Source organism: Nipponia nippon, unplaced genomic scaffold, assembly GCF_047370975.1.
Source record: "Nipponia nippon isolate SJK-2023a ecotype South Korea unplaced genomic scaffold, ASM4737097v1 scaffold_1, whole genome shotgun sequence".
In the NCBI taxonomy this organism is placed as follows: domain Eukaryota; kingdom Metazoa; phylum Chordata; class Aves; order Pelecaniformes; family Threskiornithidae; genus Nipponia; species Nipponia nippon.
The window spans coordinates 70,831,434-70,853,125 of record NW_028262290.1 but is presented as its reverse complement, the minus strand read 5'-3'; the positions used below and the strand labels follow the sequence as shown (position 1 = coordinate 70,853,125).

General features: G+C 40.7%; 1 protein-coding gene across 14 annotated transcripts in view; it reads left to right on the top strand.

Moving 5' to 3' along the window:
- Window positions 1-21,692, top strand: part of LOC104013413 (poly(rC)-binding protein 3) — a 545,963-nt gene that overhangs the window by 443,060 nt on the left and 81,211 nt on the right. For 2 of the 14 annotated variants that reach the window (XM_087759302.1, XM_087759286.1), the window contains exon 2: window positions 5,018-5,127. The exons of the other annotated variants lie outside the window; for them this stretch is intronic. The gene's annotated coding sequence lies outside the window, so the exon portion shown is untranslated. The remainder of the gene's footprint in view (window positions 1-5,017; window positions 5,128-21,692) is intronic. 14 annotated transcript variants of the gene reach the window in all.

Sequence of the window (21,692 nt, the reverse complement as noted above, 5' to 3'; positions counted from 1 at the left end):
AGTGCCGATTACTTTACCCTGCTTCTGCTGAAATTCCTTATCCTTGAGGTAAAAATAGCAAAAAGTAGTATGCATGCTCCCCAGCCACTGCAGCTCCCAGCCTGAGGGCGGTTTAATCCACCTTCAGGTTTTATTTGGCGTTGAGGCAGCGTGTGAACTGAGGTGGCTGGGGACTTTGAGTCAGTAACTCATCAGATTTAACTGTGGCAATGGGGTGGTGTGGGAAGAGGATGGGAGGACCGGCAACCTCTTCAGTCACCACTGTTAAATCCAGTAGGGATTGTTTTGCAGAGTGCTTACTGTCCAGGTTGCAGAAGTTGCAATGAACCTTTTCTTCGCTGCAACATGGTTGACCAGTACTTTACTGCCTTCAGGGGATGAATGAGCCCTATATTAGCTAATAGCTGTAGTCATCTTCTAACTGACCTTCTTTAATGAGTTTGCTTGGAAAAGACTTGATGGATAGGAAGTGAATATCAAATACGAGTAGTAAGTAAATAATGACTAGAATGGAGCACACTCACCTACCTACATTATTTTAGTGTTTTGTAAAAGATAAGATCTTAATTTGGCTCCTGTAACTGTTTTGGGGCAAAAATAAATACTATCAAGTGAAAAATGGCTAACCATTCAGTCAGTAGGTATAAAGCAGTTGTACAATTCAAAGCTGCTTCTGGAGTAATTTTTAAGAAACTGTCAAACTCATTGAATATGGTAAGCATGAAGGTGTGTTTATATTGGTTGCAGTTCTGTGATTCTTCTGTTTTAGCAAATTTTAAACTAGAGATTAGATTATGTTTTTTGTTGGGGTGGGGGATTGTCTTTTTCAGACATGGAGATGTCCAGAGGACCTTCTGCAGGGATCTAAAGTTTGAATTTACAGTAGAAAATATTTTGTGATGCATCATGTTATTTTTACAGGAAAAGATGGACAAGTCCGTGAATCTCATCCCTTTATTCATTCTTACACGACAGTAAAGCTTTTAGAGTAAACCATATCTACTTGTAAGGTGAATATAGGCTCGATGTAGAAAGGCACTTTGGCATTAGTATAGCGCTTAAGCATATGCTTAACTTTGAGTATAGAAGCATGTGAGTAGCTTCTTGAAATGGAGAGGTAACCTGGGGCTGTATTCAACACAACTCAAAAGCTTTCTCAAGGAGGAAAGGGTTTGTTTCTCCCTTCTTCCTCTCTGTGAGAGACACAACTGAACCTCCTTTTCTAAGAAGGATTTTCACTGTAGCACTCAGGGAAAAGCAGGGAAGTAGGAAGGGCTTGAAGATTTCCTAAAGCGCTAACACACTGCTACCATGAGACAGCATAATTAATCATCAAGATTTTCCACTGAAATTATATGAAAATGCTTTAGTTTTATAGTATGAAATCTTTGAGACTTTCTGCTGAGTTTTGCTTTTGCATTTGGAATCCCTTTGAACCCAACACTCAGGTCTGCATGCTTATCAGCTTTGTTCATAGCCAAAGAAAGCCTTCAGTCATATAAAACCCTACAAAGTCAGAGCTCTGTTTCATACTGACTTATTATTAGCCTCTTCTTAATAGCAGAACTCTCAGCTTGCTTTGTTGTTATTTTTTGGTAAGGGGAAAAATAAAAGTTGCTTTTATTTTTAGCCAAGTTGGGTTGGGTTATTTAAACTGAATATGACACTCGGGCTTCAAAGAATCCTGTGCAGTACATTTTTATTCTGTTGTTTTTAATGAATTCTAGTCACTAAGAAATACCGTTATCTAGGTCAGATTTTTTGAATATTGTTTTTCTGTGGCTGCACATCCTGCTGTGCTTTCTCTACAATGAGCTCCCCAATGATGTCTTATTGTTTTACTTTCTCACAGCTTCCTGGAATAACTTTCCTAACTATAAATGTAGGTTTTGCTTTGTTTTTCAATACAAATGTACCAATGGCTGAACCAACATCCACCCATCTAAGACTCAGTCCTAAACTTTCTTTGGGGGACAGCGGGGAAGGATGTAAGATACCTCAAAGTTTTATCCTTGATTTGAAAATTCACCTCCCTGGAAGGAAAGGAGAAAAGATGATCGAACCAGAATTTGTTACTGAATTTCAAAGGTATTGACACAACTGCTTCACAGCAAAACGGCCTTATCCATACAGCAGAGCAAGACATCGCTTAATGTCGTGGAGAGGCTCTTAGAGGTTTCTGAGCATTTCAGTTCCTTCTGGCCCTTTAACGAGACATCTCTAGCTATACCCTAACTCATCTCTTAGTATGTCTCCACAGAGACTTCTCAGTCTCTTGGACAGAAAAGCGTCAGGACTGTTAGCCATGCTTAGAGAAGGGGACACTGAGCAGTGGTCACCCAAGATCACCCAGTAGATCTGTGGCAGAGTAGGAAATTGCACCAGTTTCCCTTCAGCTGGCCATCCTGCCCCTTTCTGATACCACATTTTCTTCAACATGTTACATTGATTGGGTACATACCTCCATGTTCATTGACAGAATACCGCTACTCAGCTACATAGTTTCTTTATTTGATGGACATCATTCTCCACTCCTGGTGGAATGATTACTTGCATAAAGATATTTCCAGGGTAGTCTAAATAGGTAGATGTTTTTAACTTCTGTGCTTAGTGATAATTTTATTTTCATTTATTGTGCTGAATAGAAATTATATAGCCTTACCTGGTAGCAGACACTACGTGTGAGCTGATGTGAAGTTTGTGTAAGAGGTTTTGGTTTAGAGGTGTTCAGTCAGAATTCAGGATGGCAGATTGAATCCACACCACTGTCTCCACATGCAGTTATTTACACCAAACATTTGTGCCATCAGTGCCTCCCATGCTAAGCGCAAACAATGCTGCAACAGTATGTTGTCAGGAGTGGACACTTTTTCCCCCGATAATGTGGGGTGGAAACATTCTTGTGCAGCATGAAAAGAACTCATCGGGTCCTTCCAGTGAAATCCCATGAACTGGGGGATTTCTACAGAAAATCTTACATGGGCTACACAAAATTGCAATAGCTAATTAAATTATTGCATGCATTTTCTTACGCATATCTTGGGCAGGGAGATTCTTTTCAGCTCACCGAATAAAATAGGGTGTCAGAAAATTGCCCTTTGCACAGACATACCTGTAAATAGTAGTGTCAGTTTTGTCTTAACAAAGTGGTTCTTCTCTCATGTGGTTTTTTTCATCATAGAAATATTAAAACTTGTTAGTAATGTAATTGTGGCAATTTGCTGTGTGGGGTATTAATTTCTGACAGTGGTGTAGCAGATCGGCTTATAAGAAGTTGAAAGGAAAAGCCATTTTATGATCTACACGGATAAGAGGAAAGCAGAGAAATAATGTGGAGTTTATATCAGAATGAGGATACTGAAACTGAAGAGGTGAGAAGAAAGCTGAATGACAGCCTGCTGAAAGCACTTCTAGAGCAGCTTGCTCAGTGCTTCCTCTTCTGCACCTCGGGTGTTGGGGGTCCTGGACTTCCAGTCTCACTGAGATCGATGGCAAACCTCAACAGTTTGAAAGTAAGGGCTGTAGCAGAACACTTGAGGAGCCGTTGCTCTTAAAAACTTGAGCTTGGGTTGATGGGGTGAAAATATGGTTGGGGGCTTTCTTTTTGCTGGAGAAGAGAAGGGCTGGATAGAGTCACTGGTGCCAAACCTAAATAAAACTGACTGGTCCCAAGGAGTTTTGAGTTCTGTGAATGCTAACTTGGATTATTTGCCAGTGTTAATATGAGGCTTAAATTTAATAAATAAATAAATAGAAAACTGAAACTTTACTAGAAGCTTGCAGCTGGCATTGAAGTACAGCAAGAAAAGAGATGTGGACTTCAGCCAAGAAGAAATCCAGCCTTTTAAACCAACCTGACCTGGTGCAATTTTATGTTTGAGTAGCACAAGGAGGACTTACAAATGCACTTGCATAGATGGTGGATAATTCACTCCTAGCAATGGATGATGAATACGGAGGTGCCTGTGCTAGTTTTTATTAGATGTATTGTCAGCCTTTGACACCATTGATCACAAGGCTTGTTGACTCGTGTGCTGTATGATCTACTTCACACCTAAGTTAAGCATTCAGGCAGGTGGTCAACGCAATAACCGTACCTCTCCTAAGTCCTATTTAAACCCTAGTTTGAAAGTTCATAAGGGACTTAAAGCTTGCTTGTCCTCCACAAAAAGGGAAATTACTCTGAGGTGAATTTTGCGGTCTGAAGGAGCAGCTGGCTGTGGATTTGTATTTCAGTAAGCACTTGTCTCTGATTAGATCTCCTAGCAGTCGTTGCTGAAAAGGTAATGCATTGGGAAGCATCTATGGAAACGGAGGCTTTTTTTAGTAGCAGTTTGAAGGTAAAACAGTCTTCTCAATCCTTTGCCAGTTCCATAAACACTCAATTCTGGTTTTGTTATGTAAATTAAGTGTCATTAAAGACCAGCTGTGGTGTTGGATTTGTTTTTATATGTATACATTGTATTTGTGCTGAAGATGTATATCCGTAGAAAGTACTTATACCTTTTTATTAAAGGTTACAATTCTGGCTGGAGCATATTTATTTGGACATCTCTGTCCAGTGACATTTCAAGATCAAGACCTTTGAGGTTCAGTGTGTAGAACAAAATGTTATGATTCTTTTGTTTCTGCCTTGAGATTCATTCATTGAGATGGCTGAAACTGTGCCCGGTGAATCAACAGAGAGCTGTATCTTGCCCTCTTCAAAGCTGGTGGGCGGGGATGGGAGGGGACAGCAGGGTGGCATTTAGAGAAAAATGTCTTTTTCTCCACAGCGTCAGTTGTCTTCCCCCGTGTAAGCTTGGTGATGCATATAATGGGAGTGGGAGTACTGTCTTGTATTAATTGTGTTTCCTCAACAAAGAAAGAGTTCAATGATCTTCTATTTTTAACATGGACAGTGTTTAAAAATGAATTAATTTTCATTAATGCTTGTCCATGTTAAATGGCTTCGTTCAACAATATGATTTTGTTAGCAGTGCAATTTAGTTCTAACATAGTGCATTTTATACAACAGGCAAGGCATGAGAGATTGACAACTGTCTTTTTCACCTGCTTCCTATAATGCTAATGCCTAGGACAGCCCTTCTGCCATGTCCACAAAGGACAAAGTCTGCTCTTTGCAGGGTGAGTATCGCTCCTCATTTCATTACAGAGAGAGGCAAAGGACACCTTTACCTAACCCTAACTTTTCACCCAGCCCAGCCAGGGCTAGCAGTCTGTGTAAATGTAGTGCAATATAAAGCCTTCTTGGAGACTACCGGGGAAGAGCTTAGTTCAAAGGTTTTCTTTATCTGAACCAAGGAGTTCCCAATGAAGGAGCTGACACTTTTTGTGGGGTGTCTTCTTGGAAAACTGGGCCCTGTCATTTGTCTCAAACATTTTAACCGTTCCATAAAGTGTCCGTCTGCATCACTGCCAGTCCTGATAACGGGTTCTGGTTTCCTAAGGCAAAACATGGATTCTTGTTCTTTACTTTCTGCTCCTCTATCTATTTAATTATACATTGGGAACAGTCTGCCTGTCACTGTAGGTTAAACAATAGCAGTGCGTTTCTTGAGGACAATAAATGAACAAAGTCATCCGAAGAAGTTTTAGGGACTTTCAGAAGTAGATCAAACCCAACCGCAGGTCAGGGTTCCACTTTACGCTGGGCTATCAGCATGCCCTGTCTGAGCTGACTGCCCGCGGTGCAACCGCTTTGTGGAAAAGGGACCAGACATGCCTTCAGTCTGCAGGGTGGGTGCAGGCCTTCCCTCTTCCTCCTAACTTGGCAGTGCACATGCCTTCAAGTGCAACAGCATGGTTGTTCACTAGGCAACCTGGGCAATGCTTCCCCTCTTCAGGAGTGTGTGGGAGTGGAAGCCGGCAGGTATCCAGGCTTTCTGCAAGTTCCCAAAACCAACTGCCCCTTTTTTAGAGGTGGAGAAAGTGCCCAGATCCAGACAGTGTGCCAGTTCAAAATATTCTCAAAGCTCAAGATGAAGCAGCTTGTGCAGTTCAAAAGAAGCAAATGATAAAACTTTAACAAAACAAGATGCTGCATTGCTCAGAGCCCCTCCCTGAAGAAGGAACTGAAAGAGAAAACAAGACAAAAGATGTTAGCACACGATTTTAAGCAAAAATACTCAGTCCTGCTACTGCAGGTCTTTAATACATCCTAAAGCAACAGTAGAGACATAGTCTCTTTGCTTGGGAGTTTGCCTTTAAATTAAGAAAACAGCCCATTAAACTGTATATATTATTGAGCATCATTAAGACACAAGCTAATGCTCACACACAGGAGTTGAATAACAATAGCCTAAGGGTAAATGCCTTTAAATTTGTAAGAACACCAAAGAGACAATATTATCTTTAATATGTCTTAATTGGCAGTGATGGATTTATCCTAACTTTTCATTTCACTAATTGACTCTGTAACACCTAACATCTACATTGTAACAAATTAATCTTATGCTTATGGTTGGTTTTTTTTTTAAGTAAAGGTGTGCTTAGACAATTAATTTATCTACTATTTCCACTGCCATTGATGTGGCTGCCATTTAGTGTCATGGCAGAGCTCCTGGTGGTTTCCACAACAGCAGTCCTGGGCTTCTAATTCTTGTTTTCAGGACTTAACTTTTGCAAGGAAGTATGGATTTAGAGGAACTTCTAAAAATTATTTCTTTTTTTAAAATAAGGTCCTATTTTTAAAACTCCTACAGCAAGTATATCTGACTATTTTTAGCATTGTAGATTGGAGCCTAATCTGCCTTGCCCTTCCCTACACAGTATTACTAATAAGCTAAATTAATTTAATCTAGACTTTTATTAGTTCCACTGAAAACAACATCTAGTGAGGTCAAGGTAGTAAAGGCTTTGTATATGTGATTTGCATATATCTTTTCAGAAAAAGGATTTTAAAAAAAGAAATCGGCTAGCTTTGTTTGACCAAATTTGTATACAAATATAACTAGAAGACTAACAATGCATAATGTGCTCTATGTGTGTGGACTTCTGAAGAGCCTTCAACTCTTGATGCATGACATTTTCAAATAGGGCTACACCTTCAACAAGTAGCATCTATATAATTAAATGTGTTTGACTATTGTTTTTTTTTTTTAAAAAGGTATTAGTTGCACACTTCATTGAAAAAAGGCTCATCCTAATGCTCAGTTTCAAGGGACAAATTACTCTTTTCAAGATCTGGTTCAGGAAGTGCCGTATTGTTTGGATGACAACTGGATATGTCGTCTATGTTGATTTGTTATTTTGGAGAATCATGACTCATTGTAAATTGGTCTGAGGCTCTCTGGCTCCATTGTGTTCATTTCTCCATGCTCTGTTAACTTGCTCCTGATGCACTCCAGACATTCTCTTCATGCAGTGGCCTGGTTTTTGTCTTTTTCTTAATATTGTGCAATCTCCCACCACTTACACATGGTCAGAAACTGCATCATCAATTTTATTCTAGTTATAACATTACCCTAGAATCTTCCAGGTGGATTATCATATGTTATCAGTATAGCAGCTGCTTTGAAAATAGAGCAAGATCCCTGGGGCTTCTCTTCCCAGGCAGTTCCCTAATAACGTGTTCTCCAAGTCATCTCTTCTCTTTCTTTCCCTATCTAGCAGTGGACAACTATTCTGAAGAGTGCTTCTTCCCAGACCCACAGGTCCAGTCCCCTGCTAATTTGTTTAGCAATACAATCAGTGCAGAGGTGCCTAGCAAGACAAATATCAGTGCTGCATGGACATAGAAATAGGAGCCACAGGTGCCTAGATCAATTGGAAAGTGAAGCATTAATTCAACAGGAAGACGACTTTTCTCACTTTGGCTGAACGTCTAAAATGCCCTTATAAAAAAAATAAATCATCTCATTGAAACAGATTCCTACTGGTTTTGTGCTAAAACTTGCCAATTTCCCAGCTGCCTGCTATTCAGTACAAAGACAGGTAGCATCCTCTGTTGTGCTTTTTTGACCCAGATTCTTTATTCGCACACGTCAGTGTTTGCAGTAAACAGGAATTTGCAATAACCAAGTGCTGGATCCTGTTGTCTTGTGACTAAACTTTTCAGTCTTTGTTGTTACTACCCAGCAACCAGATAAAAATAAAGTAGAGGAATAAAGCCTGAAATACTCAATAACAATACAAGTGAAGATCGTAAAAAAAAGGATATGTGATGTTTATAGGAAGCTACACTGAACAATTTGCATATGTTGCAATTTACAATCACATCTGCTTTGCACGGTCTGCAGTTGCTTCTCTGTCCCATTCCCATCATAGCCAATGCAGAGTAGCCCATGTGGAAAAAAACACAGATGTCTGAAGAATTTTTCTTCCCAGCCCCTTCCTGTCTGCATTTCTGTGACCCGCTTGTAAACCTAGCTGGGTTGTGTGTATCTTCGTAAAGCATATCAGAGTATCATTTTAACTGTTCTTGAGCTGGATTTGTGCAAGTTTGCAAAAATAAAACAAATTCTAATTTTTTTCAAATAGTTATAATAACAGTAATAAAAGGAAATCAACTCAGAAACCTTTAACTAATGCAGAGTAAGCCCATACATCTCCGTGGGAGGCAAAGCTGCGATTAGCATGTTTGAATGCCTTACTACAAGTGATACTTTGTGAAAATGCAGCACTTTTTGTGGGAATGAAAAGTGCAGTTGCGAAGCAGGTTGTTAATTAACAGAAGCGTTAGTGTAGTGTTTGCTGTGATTTCATCCTAGCTTAACAGAGCAGAACCAAACCGAAGAGCCAAAAAAACAGGCAAGCAAGAGCTCTGTTGTTGGTGGGTTTTTTATATCCTGAGAATTTGACTTTATACATTATTCTAGTCTCCGTACATTAGGGTAGGGGGCAGAAAATCATGAAGTGTTAATTTTAATTCAAGCTTCCATATGTTATAAGTAGGTACTTCTACTTTTCTGCGATTATTTCTAGTTGTTGTAAAGCTCGGAAATGAACAAGGCAGTTTTACGTTGTTGGAATCTTATAAACGTTTTAGTCTGAGTTCAGACTGACACTTGACAGCTAGATTTTCTTTGCAGAGGAAATAAGAAGAAAAGAGAGTCTCCCTAGGCTAACAACGTCATGCTAAGGCAAGAGTGTTCTCTCTTGTCCTGCACTAATCCCACTGCCTAAGCAAACCCACGTGTGAATGCTCACCTAACATCGTGTCCAGGACATGCTTGGAAGTGTGCTTCGGGTTAAAGTGAATGGATGCTGTTTTGTCACTGAACCAATGAAGATCGTTGTGATCTGCCTGTTTTAATGGTTTTGCAGAACTGTTGTGAACAAATTAGGTGCATACTGATATCTCCTGATACAGAGTATCACTAAATACGTATCCTCAGTGAAAATTAGTATTAGCAATTCTAGAAAAGCTCATCTAGCTCATTTTGTTAGAAAAGTCCTTAAGATATGCAGCCCATTCCAATTTTTTAACTGATAGCCTATTTTCTTTCATGTAAAATGCAATAATATTACAGTTTCCCCTTGTCAGATGAAGGTAACTGATGAATGACGCTGCTTTCAGCATAAGACCATGTGATAACTCAGCATGACAAAATCAAGCGAATTATAGATCAGTGACAAACGAAAAGTGCTCTGTCCAAATTGTCATTGATATCATGCAGTGGCAAAAAGACTATCTCCTTATGTGCTGCTTTAAGAAATGATTTGCATTGCTTGCTGTTCCTGAGTTGCTAAGCCACTTGGTGCCTCACATCATACATGCTTATGCTCCAGCAGAGAACACGACAATACCTTCATATCCTGGCAGTCTTAAAGCAGGCTCTTAGTACAGCTCTTTCTTTGGGAAGGGGATCGAGGAAGTTTTCCTGCTTCTCGAGCCTTGAGTTCCCATCTTTGCCCTGCTTGCAGAGCCAAGAGTGATTCAGCTGTGACTGGAGAAGGGCAGCGATACCTGATTTTCTCTGATGCTAGGGTTAGTGATGATGCAGTTTGTTGCTGTCAAAGAGAGTATTTTTTCCCAGGCTTTGAGCTTCTTACTGAAGACCCAATCAACCGCAAGAAATGTTTGGTTTTTTTTTTTTGCCTTGGCTCCCAAAGTTGTTTCACATATCCATGGCTCTACTTCATTTATTCTTAAATGAAATATGCTTTGTAAGTTAATTTTCCTTAGCTAAGGGCCTATGTGCAAGTGAACACTTAAACCTACATGACCTCAAATGAAAACCCCCTGTGGTGTTGAAATGCCCAGAGCTGTCCCAGGTCTGGTCTGAGGCCAGAGAGCTCCTTTCACCTCCTGCCCACACTCACAACTGCACAGCACAATGGCAGCAGACTGTGATGGCTTCCAGGGTCTGGGTAGGTCTTCTCTGCCTCCTGGAGCTTTATCACGCCTGCCACAAGTCTGCCCTGAGGGGATTGTTTCTCTCAGGCCTTATGCTATGGAGAACCGCACAGCATGTCCAAAATGGAAAGCCAAAGGCCGCAGGGAGCAGCATGAGCAGGTCTGGGATCTGGCTTGCACCGTGTGAACTGACCTCATCGTGGTCTACAGCTTCTTCACAAGGGAAGGAAGAGGGGAAGGCGCTGATCTCTTCTCCCTGACAACCAATGACAGGACCCGAGGGAACGGCAGAAGGATATGCCAGGGGAGGGTTAGGCTGGACATTAGGAAAAGCTTCTTCACTCAGAGGGTGGTGGAGCACTGGAACGGGCTCCCCCGGGAGCTCTAACAGCGCCAAGCCTGACAACATTCAAGAAGCATTTGGACAATGCCCTCAGACGTATGGTGTGAATTTTGGGGTTGTCCTATGCAGAGACAGGAGTTGGACTCAGTGATCCTTGTGGGTCCCTTCCAACTCAGGACATTGATTCTATGATTCTATGAACTGGCTATGAAGAGGCACAGCTGGACTGACTGTAAGCCATCACCCATTGCCCGTCACTGGTACCATTCAGTATCTGAAACACTAAGAAACACTGTGCAAAAAAACAGGCTTTCCAGCCCCAAAACCCATAAAGACAGGTCTGTTGTATTACAGTTGTGTATTAATTGTGCAGCACTAAATGTTAGCAAGAAAAGATTGTTTCATTACTAATACTGGTGAAAAATCAAGTGATGTCTTTGTGACCACTGTGAACAGGACTGCGTTTGTAAGCCCCAAAAATGCAAACTACAAATCTTTCTTGTTTCCTGTGATCAAGTTATATTCCCACATCAATGTGCATAGCAACAACTTCAGGGAACAAAAGAGTCTTTGTTTAAAATAAATGATTATTCAGTTCTTTTTAATTTAGCATAGAGTGACCCTTTATATTCAGAAGCTCAAACGTGTCTACAAATTGTTGGAGTGCCTAAAATTCTCAGCATATTAAAATTGCGCTTTTTAGAAAGGGAAACAGACTGAGCATAGCAGGGAGAGGACTCTGGCTGGCAAGGAAGGAGAGGGCAGAACCAAAGGTAGCACTGCTTTTTCTTCATGTTGGTCGCTTGCATGCAGTACAGATATGATTCTCATTTAAAAAACTCACGGTGTGTGATGACTTGTGCATTATGTGATGCTAACTGTAACGCAGAACAAAAGTGGATGTGATATTGATTAGAATAATGAAGCTTAATGAAGTAATTGTTAAGGCATAGCCTTCATACTGAGGAGGCTCAAAGTGTAAGTTACTTGCTAAAAAAAAAAACCAACAGGCTTTTTTTATGAATGAGTGTTGGTGGGACACTGTGGATTTTATATCTGTGGTGTAAATGCTGTTACACTGTAGACTGGTAACAATATAGACTTAAGTGGTGTTTAGCTTTATTTCCATCTGAAGGAATTCCCATGTGTCCCCTAGTAGTGGGGCAGGGCTGCGATGCCTGTAGGTTTCACTTTGCTGGCAGTGGGAGATGAAGATCATGATGCTCTGTGAGGCCAAAGGGGTTCAGGCTTTTTCCTTTCCACATACTTTTTGCTTGAAAGGGTATTCCTCAAGACAGAGACTCTATATCTGTTTCCACTGTGCCACTAACCCCATCGTCCGTGCTTAACAAAGAGTATGTAGCATTGCACTGATAAACAACATGAAAAGAACTTTAAAGCGGCAGAAGCAAGCTCTTGGAAGTTAGGAAAAGCCAGATGTGTGGTTTCTTCTGTGCCTCCAATTTGGCCTTGTTATACATACATACTGTGTTACAGTCATGAACGACATCATTGCAGAAGTTTTTCCAGAGGAGCAGCATTCCCTTCGGGCATGAGATGAGCAGTGTTCAGGGCATGAATCAGTTTGGCGTAATGAATGAGGATGTTGTTGAAGAAGTTAATCTAGGAATTGACAATTGTGTGATGAAGAGGGAAGGTGACTTCAGGAAAGGAAATGACAGTCTTGTGTTTAAATCAGATGAACTTGAGGCTGGAGACTTCACTGCTGGCACTGCCCCAGGGTGACAGGGAGAAGGAAAGCACTGGGATTAGGAACTGGTTCTGGGCAGTGTGGGAAGGGAGACGTCCAGCCAGGCTTATCCTTTCCTCTTGGCTGCCTGCCATGGGCAAGCCAGGCTGATCTGCTCCCCAAGGTTCCCAATACAGTGTGCACTGCTGAAATGGCAGCAGAGGGGTCCAGCTGTGGGACAGCCTGAGCTTTGGACGTGTTGTCATCCCAAGTCTGGAGAGTGCAAGCCAAAGGTGAGAAATGGTCATTGTTTGGGGTTTGTAATGCGGGGAGAAGAGATGTCTGTCCAGGTTTGAAGACTTAGAAAAATTCAAGTTGGTCCAAAGATGGTGTTGGCAGGATGCCACCAGGCTACCAGGCCTGCAGAAGACAGCAAAGGAAAGTTTGGAGCCTAGAGCCAGGCAGTAGTGTCAATGCAGGTTGTGTTATACGAGGTAGGATGGGAGTCATGAGCTTGAACCAGCGAGTTACTGAGGATGGCAGGACTTCTGAGGAGATGTTAGAAGCATGCAGTCCTTAGCTGCTTAGATCTTTGTGATTTGTGGTCGCTGACATGTGCTCTCCAGCTAACCAGAAGCAACAGTCCTTTCCTGATCTAGAGGGGCTTCATGAGGAACTGCAGATATTTTGCAGAGCTTTATTTTCATTAGGAAAGACAGTGCAGATTATTAAAATATAATATAAGGAATTATAATTTGTATGGAGGGAAAAAAAAGAAAAGAAAGATAAGACCCAGTTTTGAAGCCTAGATCTGTTGGGGCTTGGTGGAAATACTTGTACTTGTGGGTAGAGTTAGGAAGAAGTGCCACTTCAGAGTTTGGTATTCTCAGCTCAGGTCTCCGTTTCAACTCATCTCCAAAAAAAACACATTAGCAAAATAGTCGGAAAAAGATGGTCATACAAAGACATGGCAGGACACTGGCATAGAAATAGGATGGTAAAGTTTGCTTCTGGGCCTTTGATGGGAAAAGCAAGAAACCTGCTGGTACTAGTTGTTGTTCCTTGCCACACACTTCAGTCTAAGCATCCTTCTTTAATCATTCTAGCAGCTTCTAAACTAATCAGATTACTCTTGTATGGTTCTTTCTGCAAGACAAAAATGAGTTTAAATCCACTTCAGGTGAGCAGAGAGAATTCAGTTAATAACACTGAGCTATTTACACTGGAGTGCCAGCAGATCACTAAAATAAATTCAGCTTGCTTGGCATGCCTTTGACAGGACATCTGCTGTTGAATTTCACCTGATAACATCTGGGCCCAAGTACTTTTCTAAAATGGGGAAAAAAAGATAAGTTGTCATGGAGAAATAGTGCCTGCGTTTCTGCTGCATTAAAATTCATCGTAAGCATTTTGCATACTGTTTCTCTAAGGATGAGGAGGTGGTAATTTTAACAGTAAGGCTTACACATTATCTTCTCTCTGGGGATCTCAAAACATTTCGGAAATGTGAAAGAACATTTCTATTCAATGATCAAAATGTGTTTGCAACAAAGCTTTCATTTTCTTAAAAATTTATAATTAATATATAAGAAAGCACAATTTTTTTTTTTTTACTTTTCAGTCTGTATTGAGCATTTAGTTGTGACAGCTAACTGCAAAACAATGTATGCTGCTCTTTTGAAAAGAAAAATATCACACCTGCGATTTGATGTGTAAATTGTTGAAGAAAATTTGCAGGTTAATTTAGCTTCCAGATTTGACACATCTTTCCAATTTGGTTAACTATCAACACTGCAGCTCTAAGACTGATGAAGGCAGCAATAGTAAGAAATGACCCCTCCTCTTCTTTTGCTCAAAGACAGTTACACTGCACATTGCTGAGAAATTCAGCTCCACAAACACGTCCCTTCCTGGAACTGAGGTAGCATGATTGAGAAACAGCAAGGAATTACAAAGAGATACCAAATTGTCTTGTGGTTCCTGAGAAACAGCAGAAAATCTTGACCCTGGCCAACTAGAACAGGGCAAAACTGCTAGGGAAAAAAAAGCAACATCTGGTCCTTCAGTACCATCCATTTTGTATAGCCAAGTATGGTTACACAAACATTTTTTCAGTCAGCAAATACAGTCTAATAAGTCACCATTCTTGCCCTGTTGTTCACCCACTTCCATGTTGCGTGAGATTATCATTTGCAGGGTTGTGCTATAAACCAGATCCATATTTTGGATTTATTTTTTTGGTTTGGTTTGGGTTTCAAGTCAAATCACTTCAGTACAGTTTTGTTCAGTTTATGGTTACATCAGCATGACTGAGGGGATAGAGGACTGCACAAGAAAGAAGCAAATATAAAGAAAAAAAGGGTGAAGACTTCTTAAACTGCATTTGTCATCACATAAAATGTTTCTGTACTCTGCTTTCATTTTTACAGAGTGAGGGTGTGCAGTGCCACTCTTCTGATATGGCAGCACTTTCTTGGGAGTTTCCTAAAGAAAAAAAGAGAAGGGAGCATTGTCAGAAATAGCATTATCTGCCACTAACCAAATATTTTATGGAAACAAAGCAATTTCAACATCTTCTAATGAAATGTCCCTCGTTATCTGTCAGGTTACCTAGGGGGCTGCTAAGTATGTGAATGTAATAGCATGTATGCTGGAGATAAGGATGTGCAACGTGCACGTGGACTTGCCTGCTGTGATACCAGGAGCTTGGGAGTCTGAGCTGAACTGGCTCAGGATCACTTAGAGTTCTTAAATGCATACGTACATAGATGGGAGAATGTTTGATTAATTTGAAATTATTTTCTTATTCCATGTCCATGGAAATTTTATTTCAGCTTCATGCACACATTTGAAGAGCCATCAGTGTTTAGAAAGGCTAGTTACATTTACATGAAACCAAAGAGTCAGAAACTAATGACCTCTAAACAAACTGTTAAATTAGAAACTGTTTTTATGTGGATCTATCAGTACCTTTTGAAGGTAATTATAAATCAGGTTGTATTAAACTGAGTAATGTATTTTATTTTGTGATACTAATTTGAACTAGATTGCCCTATGATGGAATGAACTAAGTTTGTTGCACATGCAACTGTCCTTGAATACAAACTGCCTTATGTTGTCCAGTCAATTTGTTACTCACTGTGAACAGTTCAGGATAAACCTGTAGCCAGATAAATCAATCCCAGTACACCTGAGAATGGCAAACGCACTTATGAAAACTTTATTTTCTTTACAGACAATTTACCAGCAGGATAAAAACATTGTATTTATCAAACTGTTGACAAGCAGTGGTTGAACTAGCTGCAGTGTTCATAGTCATCACTTAACTGCCACAGTATTGCAAAATTTTGGATTTAATCTCCTTGAGTGCCAGCATATGATAAATTGTAAATCTATCACAAAAAGTGTGTGGTCATAAAGCATCTTAAAGCAGGGACATGTACCAAAATAAGTGGATTAGCTTTTTAAATACCAGGAACAAAAGGGACACAAAATCCTCCAAATTAAATTTGTTTGAAAAGCAAACTCAAATGAAGCCAACACTTTTAATCTACTAAAGATGTAAATGGCTGATCACCTTGCAGAGTTCAAGGTAATGTTACCAGCATGAGGACAAGGCCCAATCCTGTATACCTTCAATCACTTAAGCAGCCCCAGTGAAATTAAGGGCATGTGCTCAGGTGATGTAAACACTAGCATGGCTTTGTAAACCGGCAGTACCATACCACCAGTGCACCCCTTCTGTGGTTAAAGCTTGGACTAGCAAGTGAACACATTACAGCTTGTACACAACCTCCAAGCACGGTAAACTGCTTCTGGTAGGTACATGGTTTTGACCATATATTGGCCTGGAAAGTTGTATTGGCAGAGCTTTAGCACCCAAAAATGACATCTTCTTGTCCCTTGATAGCCCATGCTGGCAGACACTTGTAGTATAGATCTAGCTAGCCCTTACTAGAAAATCTGTTGTGCAGACTAATGCTTTCACAGTTAAGCCTACATATAGAAATATATGTTGTTTCCATTTGCTTTGGTCCTGCATAGCTGTTACAATGGGAGACGTCTGCGGTGTAGAAAATGGCATAGATGGTTGGATTCAGATGGCTTCAACTACACCTGAGACCTTGGACCCAGTTTCTATATATTCTGACTGCACCCGCCAGAGGCGCGTACCCAATAGGAAATACTGGGCACAGGGACTTTCACCCATCTGAACCTGGACTTCAGGATAACTCTGCCATTTTCTGTAGTGTATGTGCTGCCAGTGTAGGGCTTCACGCCTATCTTTTGGCATTGCTAGCATTTTTACTCCAGTCATCCCTCCATACTTGTGTTTTGTTGCTCATGCTGAGCTGCTCCTCTGTGGAGCGAGGGGACAGGGGACAGCAGAGTGTTCATCTTCCACACCAAGACAGAAGTCCTCATTCCTGGTCACAGTCTAGAGCAGTGCATTTCCATTGGAGCAAGGGAGAACGGGGTGAGGAAAGGGAGTTTTCTCTCAAAGCTCAGACTACAACTGCTTTGGGCAAGATCTGAATAGGGGAAAGAGCCTGGCCAGTGGGTTTGGGTTCATACTTTGATATTCTAGCAGCTACATGGTATCTACTAGCTGCCAGTTCATCCAGCAAAGACTTCTCCTTGTGAAGAGCCATTGTTGTTCTAATACCTGCTGCAAATGTATTTTGTGATTAAAGTTGGAAAGTGGCATTTGGAATGTTCTTCATGCAAAAAATAAGACACTCTGTTTAAAAAAAACAAAAAACAAAAAACAAAAAACCAAAACAACACAACAGAGCATCTCAGTTTTCCATGTAAAAGCTGTTTTCATGAAAGATTTTCAAGTAGCCTGTCAGTTATTTTTGCATTTGTGGGAAAGACCAACAAGATGCCTTTTGTCATAGGCTGTGTACAAATTTGCTTCCTGCCAAACCTACATGTCTCGGAGTTGCAAGTCTATGTTTTGCTAAAATACATGAGTCATTTTATCCTCCCCTCCATGGATCCTTAATTTCTTTTTTTTTTTTTTTTTGAAGTATGTAATCTGAAAGGAATTTCATGGCCATGACTAAGAAACTCTGGTCTGATGACTTTGGTGGTAAAATTAATAACTCTGTATTTCATTTTATGAAAGAGTGCAGCTGTTAGTATATTCAGTCTGCATGTAAAGTCAAGCTAGGTGCTGTTAATAGTCCATCAGTAAGGAGGAGGTAAGACCCACTGAGTTTTGCACTATGTATTTCCAAAAGCTGGATGGCAAAACAGAAGTGCTAGGATGTCAGCAACTGTATAGTGTGTGCGCACGCGTGTGTGTATGGAGGGTGTGTGGGGCAAAAGAACATGTAGCTGTAGCTATTCCTCTACATCAGGTTCTGTAATTCATGGAATAGAAAGAGAATGACTTGCATTATGTATTTGCATGACCTGAAAGGTACTACCTAAGTATTTTGTCATCTTTGTATTTCATACTTACAACTCTTTTGTTGTTTTGCTATTATTTCTGCTACTTTTCTCAAGAATTATTAGAGTACAGTAACATTTCAGTAACTGTGGTTATCTTGTTTATCTGTACTCCCAGGAGAGCTGGCTTCCACTGTTTTTAAATAGCAAAAATGTCTGGGAATGGATGATATTTGTCAAATGTTTAGGTAACAGAAATAGGACTTTGAGACCAGTTTCTCATTTATGAATTGTTAACAAAATAGCTTGCAGAAATTCAGAATATCTGGGTTTGAGGCTCTTGAACTAGCTGGCAGAGACCTGATGCAGGGAAGGAAGCAGGCAACGTGCCTCAGGGAGGAGAGGCACTGTTAGTTTGCCTAGGGCTTGGGGATATCATCACGGATATCCGTCTATTAACACATATACACCTCATATAAAACATGATGCCTTAGGCTTTACGTAGCATTTGAAACTTCATCTTTGAAGAAATACTCTGGGAGGCAATGATGTGTTCTTGGAGGTTTTGGGGGTTTTTATTCAGCTAGCCATAGTAACAAATTACCTGTGTAATTCTTCTCCAAGCTCCTAATACTTCAACAGAATTTATGTTTCTCAGACTTTAACACAAAAAAAAACCCCACACAAAATGATTAAATTCAACATTTTCAGGCTGTCTACATCTTTTTTTCTCAATTTTGTCATTAACCAAATCTGTCAGAATGAGAAATTGTGAAGTAGAGCCATTTGGAGGCTATCGGTAAAGCCCAGGAAATCCTTCAGAGTGGTTCACCACCTTTCCTATTTAGCGCACAGGGAAGTCAAGGGAAACAGAGAGAAACATTTAGCACGTTATGTATGTCTGATATCTCCTTTTCCTAAAATGCCCTCTTTTTCACCCTCTTATCTTACAGACATCCACCAGCAGCCTTTTATAATCAACAGGTTGCTGTAGAAACAGTAAAGGAGTGGTTATCTGTAGAAGGCACCCACCAAGCGTTGTGCTGTTCTCCTTTCCATGCTTTTTAGATGCCTGACCTCCCTCCTTAAAGGTCCAATTTGTGCCCAGAAGAGCCCCACCTGTGACCTTCCACTCCCCATTCACCCATGCTTGCAGATCAGAGAAGACGGATCATTAATTTTACAAATCCACAGGAGTTGTCCTGCCCTGCTTTTCTTTGATGCTGCATTTTAGGGGTCAGAAGTGCACGGACTTAACATTTTTTTTGGGCCTCCTTCAGGCCAGAAAGGCAGGACCAATGTACCCTTGCCTGTCACTGTGGCAAAAGTTTTTCGTCCTGTGAGGTGCTGAGAATTCATGCCTCAGCTCCACAGGGGACCCAGGGTAACCTGGACCACATCTGTAGCCTATGACCAACCCAAACTGACGTTTGCTTTGGCAAGAACAATACATAATCTGACATTTGTGTATAGAACGACAGTGTGATAAAACAGTGGTTGCTGCTGTATTTTATGTGATCAGAATATTATCTCTGAGCACTGAGGGAGTGTTGGGGCTAACACAGACAGTTTTATGCATGTAGGACTCCATCAGAATGAATATATATATATGTGTATTGCATGGCTGATCTCTCAATTGTCTTGATTTTATATTACAGTACAGTTTGGGAAGACTCTAGATAGCTTGCCTGAATGCTGTTGCAAAGACAGAGCTTTATCTTTGAAGATTTAGATCCTAAAGAAAAGGATCCTGCTCATGAACTCAGTATTAAACAAGCTCAGAGATGATGTAGTCTGGGAAAATCTTGATTTGTTTTATAAATTAATGTAGACTAGTTCCTCTTGGCAATGTTTTGATGTCATATCCCAGTTTACAGAAAATATATCAACCCTGTTACCAGTGCACATCGGTTTTATATGTAAGTACGTGTGTGGACTTGAAGGTGCACACTGCTGTGTGTTCCACATATTGAAGAGCAGTTAATTAAGCAGAGCACAGTAAAGCCTCCCACACAGATTATTTTCCTTCTGTATCTTATCACTTGTCCTATTGAGGTGGAGAATAGCTACAGACGGGAACTAGATCTGTCTATTACAAACAGGGTCCATTTTCATTTCAGCTGCTCTTAATTGATTTCACTTCATGGATGTATATATAAGTTGTAGATGAAAATCAATTACATAGTTGAGAAATGGAGCATCAGAAAGCAATTTATAAGTAGATTTCCTTAAACCCTGCAAGAAAAATGGTTAATTTGTATGGAGTATGCCAAAGAGAAAGGGAGGAGGAACAGCTAATACACTAGTGTGGTCCTCCTTCTTTGCTGACCTAAGAGCGACTCTGTTGAGCAGGTTAGCTCTTCAGATGCATCCTTGGGTGTAACTAGTTGACTCCAGGCAGTCTTGGATAGTCTCTGCGGGTAGCTGCTGGGGAATAACTGTCCAAGACTTAGGATCTTTTTTTTTTTTTTAAGATAGAATGACTGCAGACATCATTTGTTTCATGGTAGCAAGATTTGGTGGCATGGTGGTTTGGCTGCAGCTGTGCCCACACTGGGCAGGTTCTGGGCTTCTCCTTGCACTTGGGTTAAGGAGCCTAAATCATCCAGTTATACAGTCAGCTGCACTTATTTAAGTGAGGACCTGCCAGCATCTAGACACTTAGCAGGCATCTCTGCTGTTTCTATTGAGATACATTGTTTTCACTTTTGGAGGAGCTACTCCCTGTTACTAGTGTAGCCTTTAAAGTGTCCTCAAAAAAGGTTTCTGCACTGGGACTAAGGTAGGATGGGTAAAAGGCTGGTTGTGCTTTTGCATAAACTGAATTTCTCTTACCGCTGGAGTTCAGTGGAAACGTCCTGGACAGAGTATGAACTGTTCTTCCTGCTGCTTCCCGAGATGGGTCTCAAGTGCTTGTGGGTGAGCCTGCAGTGACAGGAGAAGGAGAGCCTTGATTTGGGTCTTGTCACATGGTCAGCAGTCCTCACTGGGGAAGGGAATTCATTTTTAAACCTTTTTGGAGGAAAGACTGAACCCAAAATACTACAGTAGAGTGGTCACCTCCTCTTTTCATTCTCGTCTTTCCTTAAATGAAGGCAAAAAATAGAGATGCAAATGACCCACATTAGCCCTTTAATAATCACAGTCCAGCGATTCTGCTGAAAAAGATTCTATGTGGCCCAGTCTGATCCACAAGTTGCACAGAAAAATAGGTAAAATCATTTTCATACAGCTGAAGCCACAACAGTGAATTTAACAGTGAATTTAACTGTTACAGGTAGTTGAAAATAAATAGACATGGGGTGGCTCTGTTATCACCCAGGGGGAGCTTCTGTTTTATATGCAGTCCTGTGCAAAGCAGTGGTCTTGTTGGTGGCAGCAGACCTGTATTGCTGCTGTGAATGAATGCTGAAATTCACTGTCTGAACCTTAAATAGCTAGATTCCAAGCTGGTTATTCCAATTTACTCAAAACATGAGTTTTACCTCTTAAAAAATTGCTTTTGAGAGTATAGACACATTATCCTCACACTACCTGTCTCAAGTGTGTATGAATCAAACATGACCATACCTATACCCTGTCTCCAGAGCTCTGAACACCATGCCAGGAGCACCCACCCTCATGCTTTTTCAAATTTTATGCCTACTTCATTGTTAATATTGATCATGCCTGATGCAATCCCAGACTCTTAGCACCAGTTTGGCTGGTCTGTTCCCTCCTGTCAGTTGCTCATTCTCCACTGACTCTTTCCCTGTCTCTCACAATGCTACTTTCATCACCTCCTTGAAGTAAAAAAAAAATATAGCTAAGTTAGCTGGCTGCTGTCTCCTCTGCTTTTTGCAGCATCAAGCACCTTCCGTCCCTCCTCAAGTGATAGCAAAAGTACCCTTCTCTGACTCAGTACCATCTTTTTATCCTTTCTCCTGTGGCTTCTCCAGTCATCTCCAGTAGGAAAACAAGTC